Source organism: Pteronotus mesoamericanus, unplaced genomic scaffold, assembly GCF_021234165.1.
Source record: "Pteronotus mesoamericanus isolate MK-2021 breed Mesoamerican mustached bat unplaced genomic scaffold, CSHL_Meso_final contig_164, whole genome shotgun sequence".
NCBI classification, from domain to species: domain Eukaryota; kingdom Metazoa; phylum Chordata; class Mammalia; order Chiroptera; family Mormoopidae; genus Pteronotus; species Pteronotus mesoamericanus.
This window is the reverse complement of record NW_026555065.1, coordinates 4,253,425-4,268,584: the sequence shown is the minus strand read 5'-3', so window position 1 is coordinate 4,268,584 and position 15,160 is coordinate 4,253,425. Positions and strand designations below refer to the sequence as shown.

Below are 15,160 nucleotides of genomic sequence, written 5' to 3'. Positions count from 1 at the left end.
TCTCTCTCCCACTCTCATCTTTCCCCTTTTCCTTTCTCCGCGACAAGTTTTTAAACTTTGATGAACTCGCCCAGCGAACTTTCTTAAAGGGGCCGCGCGCAACGCGCTGTCCCAGCCCGCGGGATGTGGAGCTGGGTGCCGAGTACCCGGCGCCCCTTCGTTCCTCGGCATCCGCGCCCCGGCGGCCCTACGCGGGGAGCTCCCACAGCGGGGCTCCCGGGAGGTCGGCCTCAGGGAGCAGTAGGGTCCGCTTGTACCCTGATCTGGGGTTATAGAGTCCAGCGCTCTCATTCCACTCCCAACTTCAGCCTTGCAGACCTGGTCCACGTTCTCCTCCCTCCCGAGAGCACAGGGCTTTTGGGGGCCGGGTTCTGGAGAAGATGGCGGGGGCGGGGGGTGGGTGCGGACACCTGGGCTTCTGCCCTGGCTGGGCGCTGTTTTGCTGCGTGACCTTGAGGAAATCACTTCCCCTCTCTGGCCTCAGGCTTCCAGCCCAGAGGGCGGGACTTAGATCTCAAGCTCCCCTCCCGCTCCCAGTCCCCGAGTAGGACGCAGGGCGGGGAGACGAGTCTTTGGGACCCAAATGGATATTAGCCCCAGGAGGGGGTACCCCGAATAACCGAGAAGCTTCCATTCCCCGTCCCCTTCCCTTCCTGCCCCCTCCCGGCTTTTGGGTCCTCTCTTCGCTCGGTTTAAATGCCTCCCACACAAACACACCTTCCCCCCCACTCCTCCTCAGAGCCCGGTGGCAGGGGGAGGGGAGCGCAGCCTCGCGGTTTGGGCGGGGACGGTAGGGGCGCGGACCCCGGGTTTTCCTCTGACTTGAAAACTCGCTCGATCCGCGGCCAGCTTCTGCCGCCACCTCGTAAAAACCCGCGCCCACCTCGGGTCGCGCTGGAAGCGCAGCAGCCGCGAGCTCGACGGCGCTGCCCCAGGACGGGACTCCTCCCCGGCGCCTCTGGCTCAGAACTCGACCGGCGACCCGGGGAATACTGGCCAGAGGCTCCGCGGGGACTTGAGAAGACCGGCGGGACCCTGGCCGGGATCAGGCGTTGCCAGGTGTGATTGGCCGCCCTGCACCTAGTTTGTGTTCGCTTTCCCGGCCAATCCAGGTCGTCGCACCTGGGTTTTTAGGCTGGAAGCGACGCGCAGTGGCAGTGGAGTGGGAGAAGTTGGATTCGCAGTCACAAACCAGTTAGGATCCCAGACCTTGAACGAGTGACTCAGCCTTTCGGAGCCTCAATGTGCCGACCTCCTAAATAAGGCTAGCACTACCACGAACACTATCACACAGGAATATCGAGTGCGAAGTATACAGTGTTCCCTAGCCCCCGCAACAAAATTATAATCTTCTTAGCCTGCCATTTCAGATAAAGAGACTGAGGCCTAGAAATAGGCACTATCTTTCCCAATGACATATGCTTTCAGTAGGTAATCTTTGAGCACCTACTGTGTGCTGGTGGCTAGGCCAGAAGCACGCTGGTTTCCCACCACCCCAATCCCCCCTCCCCCAATTGCCAGCCCTTGGTTCAGGCTCTAGTATGAGGAAACGGCTGTTCCATGAAAGGTGCTTCATTGTACCCGAAGTTTTTAGGTACTTGGCACCTCCAGATGGAGCCAGCCGTGTGAACCTGTGGATGTCCTCACCATCCTCCGTAGGCCTCAGTTCATTGGCGTTCTCTCCCCATCCCTTCCCTAGGTCCTCCCACCAGGCAACCTCACCAACTTCGGCCCAGCAATATTATTCCTCCTTCCCCCACTCCCCCATTCCTGCTTCAGTTCAACTCCATTTTTTTTTTCCCAGGAGGAGGAGCCTGGTCAGTTTTCCAAACTCAGGTACCCTCTAGAAGTTAGTTGGAATTTTTCAGAGAAAGGGGGTCTCATCTTGCCCTTCAGGTCTCCATTTTATAGAGGAGGCAGCTGAGATCCAAAGAGGTGACACATGACACAGGGTCTACAACTGACCCCCATCACTGTATTTTTCCATGACATGAAGCTGATGGTTATTTTAAAATAATATTTATTACTTTTCTGATGATAATAGCAGTACATGCATACTGTTGAATAGTTGTAAGCTATAAAATAGTTTAGAAAACAATCGGCCATCTAGAGAGCAATATTATTAATATTTCCTTCTAGTCTTTTTGTCTGCATATTTTAGAAAACAATTACAATCTATGCTGACCATAGTTTCAATACCTCCTTTTTTCTTAAATTTATCATGAACGTTTACTTCTAAATTATTCAGTCATGTTTTTTAATGATTGCTTAACCCCCATGAGGTGTGCCATAATTTATTTTTTGTTGTTAGACACTTGCATTATTTCCAGGCTTCCTATATGTGTGACTAGCCCTTAAGCACATTGGAGACAGCAACTGTCTTATTACTCCTTGTAGCCTCCACAGCCCATGAAATGGAAGACTCTCCAACTTCATAGGGATTTGGAGATTATATGAATGCAAAACTCCCACCCGCCCTGGCTGGTGTGGCTCAGTGGATTGAGCGCTGTCCTGCGAACCAAAGGATGACCGGTTAGATTCCCAGTCAGGGCACATGCCTGGGCTGTGGGCCAGGTCCCAGTAGGGGGCACGTGCGGGGCAACCATACATTGATGTTTCTCTCCCTCTCTTCCTCCCTCCCTTCCACTCTGTCTAAAAATAAATAAATAAAATAAAAACTCTCACCAAACCTGGCGCGACTACCCAGTAACATTACCAACTTGGTGGTTGATGCAAATGGGGCTGGAGACAAGAGTTCAGGGCATACAACTCTGGCAGACTGTCTGGAGGGTGAGAACTTTTAACTCAGTCTCCCCCAGCAGTGACCTAGTAGCCCATCCTCTAGCAACCTCTTCAGTGACTCTTCTTCCCCAGTGCCAGGCTTCCTATCACCTTTGAACTTATCACGCTTCTGTTCCCTTTACAGAAGGAGCCACCCCAGCACCTTCCCTGGCTTCCTGATCTTCCTGCACCCACTCCCCACTGCCCTTCCCAGATGCTCTCAGAGTGCCTTCTCTGTGCCTTCTCGAGTCTGGGAGTAATTTGTCTTGCAGTCTTACCTACCAGATGGGAAAATATCTGACTCAGAAGTATCCACAAACCCTGCTAAGCGAATATAGCCTCACCTCTCAGTCTCGGCAGCCCCCCAGCCTCAAGCAGAGAACTTGATGAATGGTGGGCATTTGCAGTGGTAGGTGTTCAATAAACCTTTGCTGAATGATACTGGGCTATTCCTGGGGCTTCTGGGTTATCTGGGGCATATGACTTTTCTCTTTAATATACTGTACATATATTATGCTTTGGTGTTTCATTCTTAAGGAATGGAAAAGAATCAAGTGGTCTCAGCCCTGAGAAATGCTGGCCTGGGACCCACCCAGCATCCTGAGGGTATGCCTGGCTACTTTCTAACCCCAGCTTTCCCCCCATCAGGAAAGCAGTAAGAAGGCAGGTAGAGAGGGTGACCTTGAAGCCCAAAGGCTGGGCTATAGCTGAGGTGTATTTTCTTGGCATTTACAGATTTAATTAAGCTCCTCTTGGGTGCAATAGGTCTCAGGGAGGGTAGGGAGCAGGATGCTGACATTTATGAAGTACCTACTTCTTCCTGCCCCAGGCAGTTAATCTGTTGTTTCCCATTGTTCCGGCTATTCCTAGTTATAGAATAGAAACCTGAGGCCCAGAAGTGTTAGGGACACTTGCCTAGCTATCAGAGGATTACTTGGATGAGGGGAAAGTGTGAAAGAGCCCTGTGACAGGGTTCTGATTTTGTGACCTTGGGCAACCTGCTAGTTGAGTATCAAGTAGTTCATCTGTAAAATGGGGATACAGGTGCACAACTTCAAGGATGTATTGTGTAGGTTAAGTAAGAGCTCATGGTAAGCTCTTGCTGGTTTTGACTATTACCCTTGATCCTACTGCTAGTTTGAAGGTTAAGGTCAGAGCAGTGCAGGTCAATTTTAGAGAGTGGGTCATTTCGACCCAAAGTTCCTGAGCTCTCTCCTTCTTTCCTCCTTTAGTCTGGGCCACACAGTTACCTAGATCCCAGGTTCAAATTCAAAGCAAACAGCATTTCCAAAAAAAGCTGGGCCAGAAGAACTGGGTTTGAGTTTAGATGACCGGGGCAACCTGTGTGACCACAGGCAGGTAGTTTAATCTCCCTAAGGCTTTGTTTTCTCATGGAAAATCTAGAGATGCCTTTCAGGCTTTCGTGAATGTTATCAGGCTTTCTTGAGTATTAAATGAGATCCTAGCTGTGAAGTTCTATGAAGGCCTAAAAGCTCTAGGGCAACTAGAGGAGTGATTATAAAATCAGCAAAGGAATGGAACCAAGTCTTCCCAAGAGGCAGTGTCTCCCCCCTCCCTCCACATGATGTTGTTTCTTCTGTTCCCAGGTGGCTGAAAGTTAGGGGAGGACCCTGAGGACAGGGATACTTTTTCTTCATCTTTGAATTCTCAATGCCCAGGTCAGGTCCTCCTGGTAGAGGGGGTTTAGTAATAATTAGTGAATGAATGAGAGGCTTGGGTTACCATGGAAAAATCCCTAAGAGAAGTATTTTATACTAACATGTCAATGACTGCTTTTTCTTCCCTCTCCCATTGTGGGAGAGAGTGTGGGATACCAGGAACCTGAAAGGTAAGTAGAAGACTGAAAAACAACAATCAGAAACCCAAAAGGGGTGTCTGGGCAGGTCAAAGGATCCTAACCTGGACTCTGGGTTCCCATCTTACACCTCCCTCTTGGCAGCCGGAGCCTCTGCCCTACCACCAGTTCCTGTCCAAACAGTGAGACAGTAGCCTGTTGCCGATGGGGAAACTGAGGCTCAACAGCTGAAATCAACTCACCTGAGGTCACATAGCCAGGCACTGAGTTCGTTTTATACTTTCTATTTAATTTCAAAGGCAGAAGGCTTGGAAATTTTCTAAGAAAAATAAACTAATCAAAGATCTCCTCATATAGAGCCCTCAAATGATCTTTTATCCCCCTGAAAGTATGTGTTTTTTAAAAAATGTTTTAAGTTCCGGCAACGATTAAATGGCACTTGCTAAACTTTTACTGGTTTTGAGCCCTTCCCAAGGAACCAAAGGTCACTGAGAATGTCACTCTGGCCTGCTGCCCTGCCTGAGTCGCTGGTGTCCCAGAGCCTGGGAGAAGGCCCCCCAAGCAAGACATTGCAGAATTGCCTGGCATGTGGGGAAGCTGGCCCCATGAGAGAGTTTCCGAGAAAGACCTGTGGACTAAAAGTAGAAATAGTAATACTCGATCAGGGTCCAGTGGGGCAAGCGACAGACAGCCTTCTGGGGACTGGGGCTCTTTGTGGAGTGAAGTGGGGAGAGGCAAGGAGGGAGGGACGTTGGCTCCGCCTTCACCACTGGACGTGGTAGTAAGGCTCTTTTTACAGCCTTTTTTGCCTTACAAAAAGTCCCTTACTTATAAGGGAGAGGAAGCAGCTGTACTGATTCTCTCTCAGACTTTAAGGAAACAGTAAGAGGAGAGGGTAATTCCTAACCCAAGAGGATGCTTCCCTGAGGTGGGCATTGCAGGTCATAGAGTAGAAAGGGCCCCGGCAGTCATTCAAGCCAGTGGATCTCACACTTGGCTGCAGACCAGAATGGCCTTTGGAAGAAGACAGACTTTCTGTGGCCCATCTGAGAACAACTCTATCCAAATCTCTAGGGGCAGACCTCAGGATCTCCTTGTACCCTGGCAACTAGAACCCTAGGACCTGAATCTAACCACCTGCATCGAACACTTGAATCTCCACCAGATGCTAACCTAGCCTTTACCTGAACTTGGAGAGAAGCAACTCACATCACCCACCCCAAATGGCTTGTTCTACTGGTACACCTCTAGCTCTACTTACAGCAATATTTTTACAAGATAATAATTAGTGATAGTTAACATTTATCAAGTACTTGGCTGCTGATTTCTTAGCACAAAGTCTAAGCTTCCAAGTTCTAGACTGAGACAGGTCTAGGTTCAAACATTGTACACTTTATATTTGTTTTTGTGACTTTGTCCAAAGTGACTAAGTACTCTCAGACTCAATATCTTCATCTGTGAAATGGGGACAGTTTGTGTGAAATTATAAAACAGTGCTTGGGCCCTGGCTGGTGTGGCTCAGTGGATTGATTGCAGGCCTACAAACCAAAAGGTCACTGGTTCAATTCCTGGTCAGGGCACATACCTGAGTTGTGGGCCAGGTCCCCAGCTGGGTTTTTGTAAGAGGCACCTGATCAATGTTTCTCTCCCTCTCTCCCTCCCTTCCCCTCTCTCTCAAAATATATAAATAAAATATTTTTTAAAAAGAGAAAGAGATACAGGAAAGCAGCCCTTTAAAAAATAAAAAATAAAATGTAAAAAAATAAAAACAAAACAGTGCTTGGCATTACGTCCTGTTGATTAAAAATTTAAGTTGTGCCACCAGTTAAACCCAAATCTGTCTCCCTATTCCCTTACCCACCTCCTCCACACACATGGCCCTCAGCTCTATGGCTCCACAGAGCAAACCCATGCTCCCTGTCATACGGTAGTCCTTGGCAGACAGCAGGCCCCTTTCCCAGCACCTGACCCTGGTTTCTGTCCCCTCATCATGGCTGGCGTTTCTTCTGGACTGTTTGGCACTAGGGGGTGGCAACCTATTGTGGGAAGGGGACTCTGCTCTGCAGGACCAGGCCTCCAGGACTTCCTTGAGCACATGGGAGAACAGAAAACGTGGTATGAAAAAGGCTACAGAGCACAGAGCCCTCAGGAGAGCAGAGAGTAGCTCCCACACCCTGCATGAGGCTGCCAACCTAGGCTGCGAGCTGTGAGCCTGGTGAGGGGCAGGCAGAACATGTCTCAGAACTCACTCAGCTCTCACTGCTGGCTAGTAGGTAATTTTTCTGTATTTTACATTTGAGATGCAGACACGTTAAGTAACCTGTACAATGATGCACAGCTATAACTGACAGGACTGGGATTTAAACCTAGGTCTCCCTATACTCCACTTTGGGAACTAGAATGAAGAAAAACAAAAAACAAAAACGGAATCTGGATTGAGGTGTAAGTCCAAAATGCAGTTTTCTTCCAGGAATCATCTAGATAAATATTTGCTAATTTCTTATATAGCAGTAACCCCTTATACTGAAATAGCAGGCTTTTAAAAAATTAATGTATATCTTAAAATTTTTTGTCCAACTTTATTGAGATATAATTGATATATAACATTGTATAAATTTAAGGTGTACAACTTAACACTTTGTTTTTGTTTTTAGAAGAGCTAATATTTGCTCATGCTGTTCATGTTATAAGATTCATAAGGTACAAAGGAATAGTAAAAACAGTTACCAGTCCTTAAAAAAGTTAAATATAGAATTACCAGATGACCCAACAGTTCCACTCCTAGATATGTACCTAAAAGATTAAATATAGGTATTTAAATAAAAATTGTACATGAGTGTTCATAGTAGTGGTATAGTCATATATACAATGGAATATAAAAATCCATGAAGAGGATCAACATGGATGCACCTCAAAAACATGCTAAGTGGAAAAAGCCAGACACAAAAGGTCATATATTGTATGATGCCATTTATATGAAATATGCAGACTCAGCAAATCTTCAGAGAGAGCAGATTTGCGGTTGGCAGGGGCTGGGGGAGGGGAGGTAGGGAGTGACTGCTAATGGGGACGGTATTATTTTTATTTTTATTATTATTATTATGTGATAATGTTGGGACTACATTGAGATGATGATTGAACAATATTGAATGTACTGAATTGTACACTTTAAAATGTTTAAAATGATTCATGTTATGTGAATTTTAACTCAGTTTTATAAAAAGAATATTGAACATCAAGTCCCCCCCAACCCTATCCTATAGCAACTGGTACAAGTTCCAGGGATATTTTGAGCATTTATAAACATTTGTGTGTATAGTTTTTCATATAAATGGTAGCATTCTGTATACATTGTTCTGTACCTTGTCTTTTACTCAGCAAAGATCTTGGAGATTATTCTACATCAGCACTTTAACAAACTGGCTATGTTCTTTTTAACATCTCTATACTGTTCCATTTTGTGGATATGCCCTTGTTTATGTAGCTTGTCGCCTTCTGATGGACATTTAGATTGTTCCCAGTCTTGCTGTTTCAAACAAGGCTGCTGCTGTGCATAGCCTTGACATGGGTCATTTCACACAAACCTCTGTCTGTGGGGAAATTCCTAGAAGTGGAATTGCTGGGTCAAAGGGCATGTGCATTTTAATTTTTCCAGTTGCAAAACTAACGCATACTTATTATACAAACTTCAAACTCTGAAGCTCAAAGGCTAAAAAACAACAGAAGCCCTCCCCACAACCCGTCCTGTGCCTCTGAGGTGGGGTTGCTCCCTCTGCCTGTCTGCCTCCCCTTTTCTGGACACTTCCTCCCTGGCCCTGGGCCTGCAACTCTCAGAGCCTCCCCTGCCCGCCTGATGCTGGGTCTCCCTTCCTACTCCCCACCTCTTCCTTCCCTCCTCCTTCGTTAGAGACCTGACATTTGTCCCCAGGCCCTGGGCTGGGACTGAGGCTCACAATCAAATATAATCTATTATCACCAAACCAACCAATGTCAGACCCCTGGCAGAGCTTTCAAAAGCGTAGAATGTTCAAATCAAAAGACTAGGAGTTTCTCATCCAGCCCTCACACTCCACCTTACACGGGGGCACCGGAGGCACAGAGAAGGGAAATGTGGCTCTGAGTGGGTTTGCAGAGCCAGAAGAGAGGACACTCTCTGTCCAAGAATCATTTCATTCCTTTTGTAAATAATTTGAGTAACATAGGAAAGCCCACTGTGTTAGACACTGAGCTCTAGCAGTGAATGAGGCAGAAACCTCACATTATGCTCAGGGAGACCAACAACAAAAAAAAGTAAACAAAGTATTTCACTTACAAGTGCCTTGTAAGCCCCAGAAGTCTTAACCAGGTGGTTATATCTGAGCTGGGACCTGAATGACAAGAAGAGCCAGCTAAATCAGCATATGCAAAGGTCCTGAGGCAGGAGGAAAATTTGTGTCTTTGACACAGCAGAAGAAGGCCAATGTTACTGGAGCAAATGAGGTGGCAAAGGTACGTGGGTCTAATCACTTAGGGTCTTGGAGGCAGAGTGAGGTCATTCTGCAAAGCCATAGAGTCAGCTTCTTCCTACTCACTCCTCTGTCCCCAACAGCTCAGCCTGGAGGACACAGCAGGAAGCCCTTGCTGAATGGATATGTGAGCACTGTGTTAGAGGTGGGTGAGTGAAGAGGGGCAGAGGGGTTTGTGATGGAATCCTTGTACAGAGGTACAGATTCAAGCCCCAGGTTACTAGCTGTGTAGCTTGAGGCCTACTGTTGTTTATCATAATGGCAACCAACACTTAGAGGACTCTGAGCCATACGGTTGTCTGTGTTGCAGCTACTCTACTCTGTCCTTGTTGCTATAGTGGGAAAGCAGACACAGACATCACAAAAATATGAGCATGGCTGTGTTCAAATAAAAGTTTATTTACAAAACCAGGCTATGGGCCAACCCATGCCTTGCCACTTAAAACGTGTCAGGTACAGTCTATGAACCTTACATATGTTAACACCGTTATAATAGCAGGCCGGACAGGTAATTGTCCTGATTACATTTGGGTCTTGGGCCCCCCCACTGAGACTCAGGTGGCATCTCTGGATGCTGGCTCCAGAAATCTACAGACATACAGAGTTGTGCACACAGCTTGCGAGGTTAGGACCTTCTGAGTCCCTTGTGAGCCCCCAGGATGGATAATCACTAAGGCCCCTTCTGCCTCAGGCAGTGACCAGGTGGGGCTGCTAGGAATTATGGAACGCAGGCAGGAAGACAGAGAGGGTGGGAATCATGGGCTTCCGGAATGGGTGGCACAGTCTGGGACAGTAGTCCAAAGGCCAGTTGACAAGGGGCCTCCACTCAACCTCTCTACGGGAGTCTGTATCATCTGTAACGTGAGCTCTGGACGGTTGTCTTCCCAGCGAAACGTGGCCCGTTTGGGCCCTGAAGGACTTCCTTTCCAAAGTGAATGGCAGAAAAAAACCTAGCTGGCGGAGAAGCCCTACAGGGGACACCCCCTCAGTCAAGTCTGTGTCTACACCATAAAATGTAGCAAGATTAGACTCATTCTTCCCAACTACAGGTATTTATGAGCACCTACTGTATACCAAAGACTACCTTGGACCCTGCCGGGGATGAAGCAGCCTTCAGCCAGGCCAGCGGGGCAGGACCAGGGAGGCAGCGGCACTGGAGCCAGAGCCTGAAGATGGGTAGCTGGGGGGCACTCCGGGCAGAGGGAAGGGCAGCAGTGTGGGAAAACTCAGGCTGTGCGGGGCCTGATTAGGCTGGAGTGTCAGGTGAAAAGATAAGGAGAATCAGGTCCGTGCCCCGGGGGCGGCGGGGGGGGGGCGTCCTAGTGTGAGCTAGGTCAGGAGGTGGAGCAAAGGACAAGCACTGGGCCTCACAGAGCTTTGTAGGAAGGGGTTAGGGAGGGACAGTGAATCCGCGGCCTAGGCAGAGGGCAGCAGGACAGGACAGAGAAGAGAGCTGGATTTAGTAGGTGCCGCAGAAAGTAAGTTTGGGAGGCTCCATTGCCCCCTGCGCCCCGCCCCCAACCGCCCTGGGAGGGCCACAGTGCGCATTAGCGTGTGAAAGGCCTAGGAAGAAGTGGGTGTGGGAGAAGAGATTGGTTTAGCTGCTGGGTGGGGGTTGTCTCCCTGAGGCTCACAAGACTTCCTGGAAGAACATTCCAGACAGGCAAACGCAAGCAGGCATAAAAAGGTGTAATCATCTGATAAGGTTGAGCGTATTTTTCACATGTTTTGGAGTGAACTAGCCCCAGAGGGATGGACTGAGTGTGGCCGGGCAGGTGTGACCGCCTGAGGCAGCCTGAGCCTTGTCCATCACTAGCGGAAGCCCTCTCCCCTCACAAGATTTTTAACCCAAAAGGTTGGGGTTGCTAACTCTTTTCCAGAAGCTGTCCCAAGATCACAGAGCAGGAATATAGGGAAACCAGGACAGGACTGGAAGCCAAGTATTTCTGACCTCAAACTTCTTAATTTTAACCTTCAGGGCATGCAAGTTGGCAATTAAATTTAACTCCTAAAAAGTTGGGATGAAAAGTTATAGCAACCTTAAGCCCTGGCAGGTGTGGCTCAGTTGATTGGAGCATCATCCAGTAACCCAAGGGTTGCACGTTCGATTCCAAGTCAGGGCACATATTTGGTTCCTGGTTTGATCCCTGGTTTAGCGCGTACTGACACATAGGACCCAGAGTCCGGGCACATATGGGAGGCAACCAATCAATGTTTCTCCCTCACATGTTTCTCTCTTTCTCTCTCCCTTCTCACTCTCTAAAAGCATTGAAAAAAATGTCCTTGGGTGAGGGTTAAAAAAAGTTAGTAGCAATATTAAATCCATGGCTGGTAGACAGAACAGTCAGGTTCCCCTTTCCTTTCCACCACCTTAGAGTGGGTCGCCCACCTGCCACCTTTCCCAAGCCTCCTGCTCTATTGCTGCTTGTCCTGAGACACTGAAGCTGTAGGAAAGGGCAGGGTCTCAGGCCCGGAAGCTTGGTGGTGCTGCTGGTAGAAATCAGCAGGTTGAGAGGAGGAAACAATTTTGTAGGATGATCATAGTTCATTTGCCATCAGACAGACTTGGATCTACCACTTATTAGCTACACAAGCTAGGACAGTAAATATACTGTCTAAGCCTCAGTTTCCCCAAATTGTAAAACAGGGATAGTAATAATGCCTGCATCACAGTGTGTGTGATGGGACACAGTACTGTGTGTGACACACTCAGTTCAAGGCCTGTATGTATATATGGTAGAGACATATGCATGGCTTTCTTTTTCTTTTTCTTTTTTCTTTTTTACTAGATTACCAGTATATTTACATTGCTTTGATTATCAGTATCATTATCCTCAGGTGGTTGGGATGGGTCCTGAGGTTTCTTTGACATTCTGCAGGACTCTCTGAGTTCACATCTTGGGTCTGAGATCCCACCAGCTGTTGGGACTGCAGGACTGGAGGTCAGGAGTGAGGTCTGGAGAGGCAACTGGCCTAAGAGACTGCAGCACAGCTCAAAGGTGGTCTCTGGGTACCGGAGCCAGAGAAGGGGGTGGGGCACCTTCCGGAGACACAATGTGCAGAGGAAATTGGGAGATGATACCTGAGCTTCTCTCCCTTTTCAGTCCCTTCTGCCCACTGACTGCTCCCCCTCCCCGATCCCTGGTCCCATTTAGAGTCAGCCTTGGCCAGAGAACAGCTCAGGGCTCTGGAGTCGGAACGCTGAAGGTTGCATCTTGCCCTGCCAAGCTGTGTGAACTTGGCCAAGTCACTCATTGTCTTTAGTAGGCAGCTTCCCCATCTGAGCAAAGGGGTATATAATAATACTAGCCCCAAAATGAAGTTGAGAGGATGAGTCTGGACTCTGAGAGAGGATATGAAAACAGTAAACTTTAAAAGCCACACAAATGCAGAACCTAACTTTTCTCACAGACCTGATACCAATGGCACCTCTTCCATGAAGCCTCCCCAGGCTGCCTAAGTGGAATTGATTTCTTCCCCCATTGACCTGCTGCTGCTCATCTGAATCTTACATGTCCATCTGCTGCTCCATCCAGAGGCATGATTCTCAGGACAAGACAGGTCTCTGGAATTCTGACCAGTGTCTCCTGACACCCCTCTTGTGGTCTGTACACCCAGCACTTTCCTAGCACTTGTCTATAGCATGCAAAACCAGCCCTGGGTTCATGCTATTGGCTCTTCCCTCTGACCACAGTACACTGGCGCCCAGTGGAGTCCTTAACCCGGTGGGCCAGTAAGTCTTTCTCTGAGAATTTACAGTTGGGCCTGGGATTAACAGGGAGTCAACTCAGCACCTCTCTGAGTAATTAAACCTGTAACATGCAAAACTGGTAGCTTTCCTTTTCTACCATATAAACGGGGAAACAGAGAACGCTGTGATCAGAGAAGCAAAGACAAGTGTTAGAGATTTCCTGGGCTCCATCACTTTTGGAGCTTTTCTTCCAGTAGATTCCCTTTCAGGCCCTAAACTAGTACTTGTGGATTCTAATACTTTCTGGCCTTTACAGAAAAAGAAACTAAGTCTCAGAAAGGTTTTCCAGCGTGCCTGAAGTCACAGTGAGTTAGCGGTGGAGACGCCACATCATATATAGCTCCTAAGCATGTTTTAAACAGATTAATTCAGGTGAAATTGGCATACACGTATTGTAAGGTGTGCAATTTGATACACTCTGACATAGGTGTGCATTCGTGAAACCATCACATTCAAGATAATGAACACATCCGTCACCCACCAGTTTCCTCCTACCTGTTCTTAATCCCTCCAGTTCTCACCTCAGGCAACCACTGAACTGCTTTCAGTCTCTATAGATTAGTTCGCATTTTCTAGAATTTTATATAAATGGAATCGTACACTATGTATTTTTTTTCTTTTTTTGTCTTCTTTCAGTCAGTGTAATTATTTTGAGATTCATCCATCTCGCTATACAGGGTCCGGCAGAAGTAAGGCCTGCTTGAGTGTGGTTGGTAGGGTAATAACATGGTGTAATAATTCATAGTTTTAATTTGAACATTTCACCTAAAATGTCATATGGTGTGCTTGAGTGTGGTATTGTTATGTTACAGATTACATGTTTATGATTTTGGGTTTTGTTTGTTTGTTTGTTTGAGACCCATGTCCAGCGTTTAAAGATAGAACCAGCGGACTGGAAACTGTCCGCACCAAAGACATGATGTTGAGGGGGCCGGAGCCCTCTCCCTCAGCCTCCATACATTACAGGGACTAGGACCACTTGCCCAACCCCTGCTAAGAAGAAGAGGGTGATTTTGTAATAAAAGATTTTGTAATAAAACTGGGATATTAGCCATGGCTGGTATGACTCAGTGGATTGAGTGCTGGCCTGCGAACCAAAGGGTCACTGGTTTGATCCCCGTTCAGAGCACATGTCTAGGTTGGGGACCAGGTCCCCAGCGGAGGGCGCGTGAGAGGCAACCACACATTGATGTTTCTTTCCCTCTCTTTCTCCTTCCCTTCCCCTCTCTAAAAAATAAATAAATAAAAGCTGTATACCTTACAAGGAAAAAAAACACAAAAAAGGGTGTTACTTGTGCCAGGGCCTATATTTTAATAGATCATTCTATTTTTCAACCAACTGAGCTGTATGGGTCAGGGCAGGTTATTTATTTCTTCTTGAGTTAGCTTGCACACTTTGTGATTTTTATTAAGGAATTTGTTTATTTCATTTAAGTTGTCAAATTTATTGGCATAAAATTTTTATGCATGACATCAAGCATCTTTTCATGTGCTTATTGGCTATTTGTATGTCTTCTTTGGAAAAATGTCTATTCAGAATCTTTGCCAAATTTTTAATTGGTTTGTCTTTTTATTATCACATTATGAGTTATTTATATATTCTATGTACAAGTTCCTTATCAGATATATACTTTGTAAACATTTCCTCCCATTCTGTGAGCTGTCTTTTCCTTTTCTTGAGAGTATTCCTTGAAGCACAAAAGTTTTACATTTTTATAAAGTACCTAATTTTCCTTTTGTTTTTAGTGTCATAGCTAAGAATCCTGACTAATTTGAGACTTACTCCTATGTTTTCTTCTAATAGTTTTATAATTTTAGCTCTTACATTTAGGTATTTGATCTATTGGGAGGTAAGGGTTCCAATATCATTTTTTAACATGAGAATATCCAGTTGTCCCAGCTGTATTGAAAGATTGTTTTTTTGGCCCTGGCTGTGTAGTTTCAGTTGACTAGAGCACTGTTCTGATACACCATGCTTATCGGTTCAATCCCCGGTCAGGGCATATGCAAGAATCAACCAACGAATGCATCATTAAGTGGAACAACAAATTGATGTTTCTCTCTCTCTCTCTCAAATCAATAAATAATTTAGGGGTCAGCTTTAGCTCAAGTGGTTATTTCATCACGGCAGACACTAAAACCAATAAATAATTTTTAAAAAGAAAAGATTATTTTTTCACAACGGAGTGGTTTTCCCACTTCAATTTATTTCTGACTCTTAATTCTATGCCATTGATCTATATGTCTATGTATCATACTGTCTTAATTACTCTTGGTTCCTTTGCAGTAAGTTTTGAAGTCAGGAAG

At 46.6% G+C, this 15,160-nt stretch overlaps 1 non-coding gene across 1 annotated transcript; it reads right to left on the bottom strand.

Moving 5' to 3' along the window:
• Positions 1-13,712: 13,712 nt before the first annotated feature.
• Positions 13,713-13,860, bottom strand: LOC129064519 (small nucleolar RNA SNORA57). The gene has a single exon (XR_008528496.1). It is a non-coding gene; the product is annotated as a small nucleolar RNA SNORA57 (small nucleolar RNA).
• Between the last annotated feature and the right edge of the window lie 1,300 nt (positions 13,861-15,160).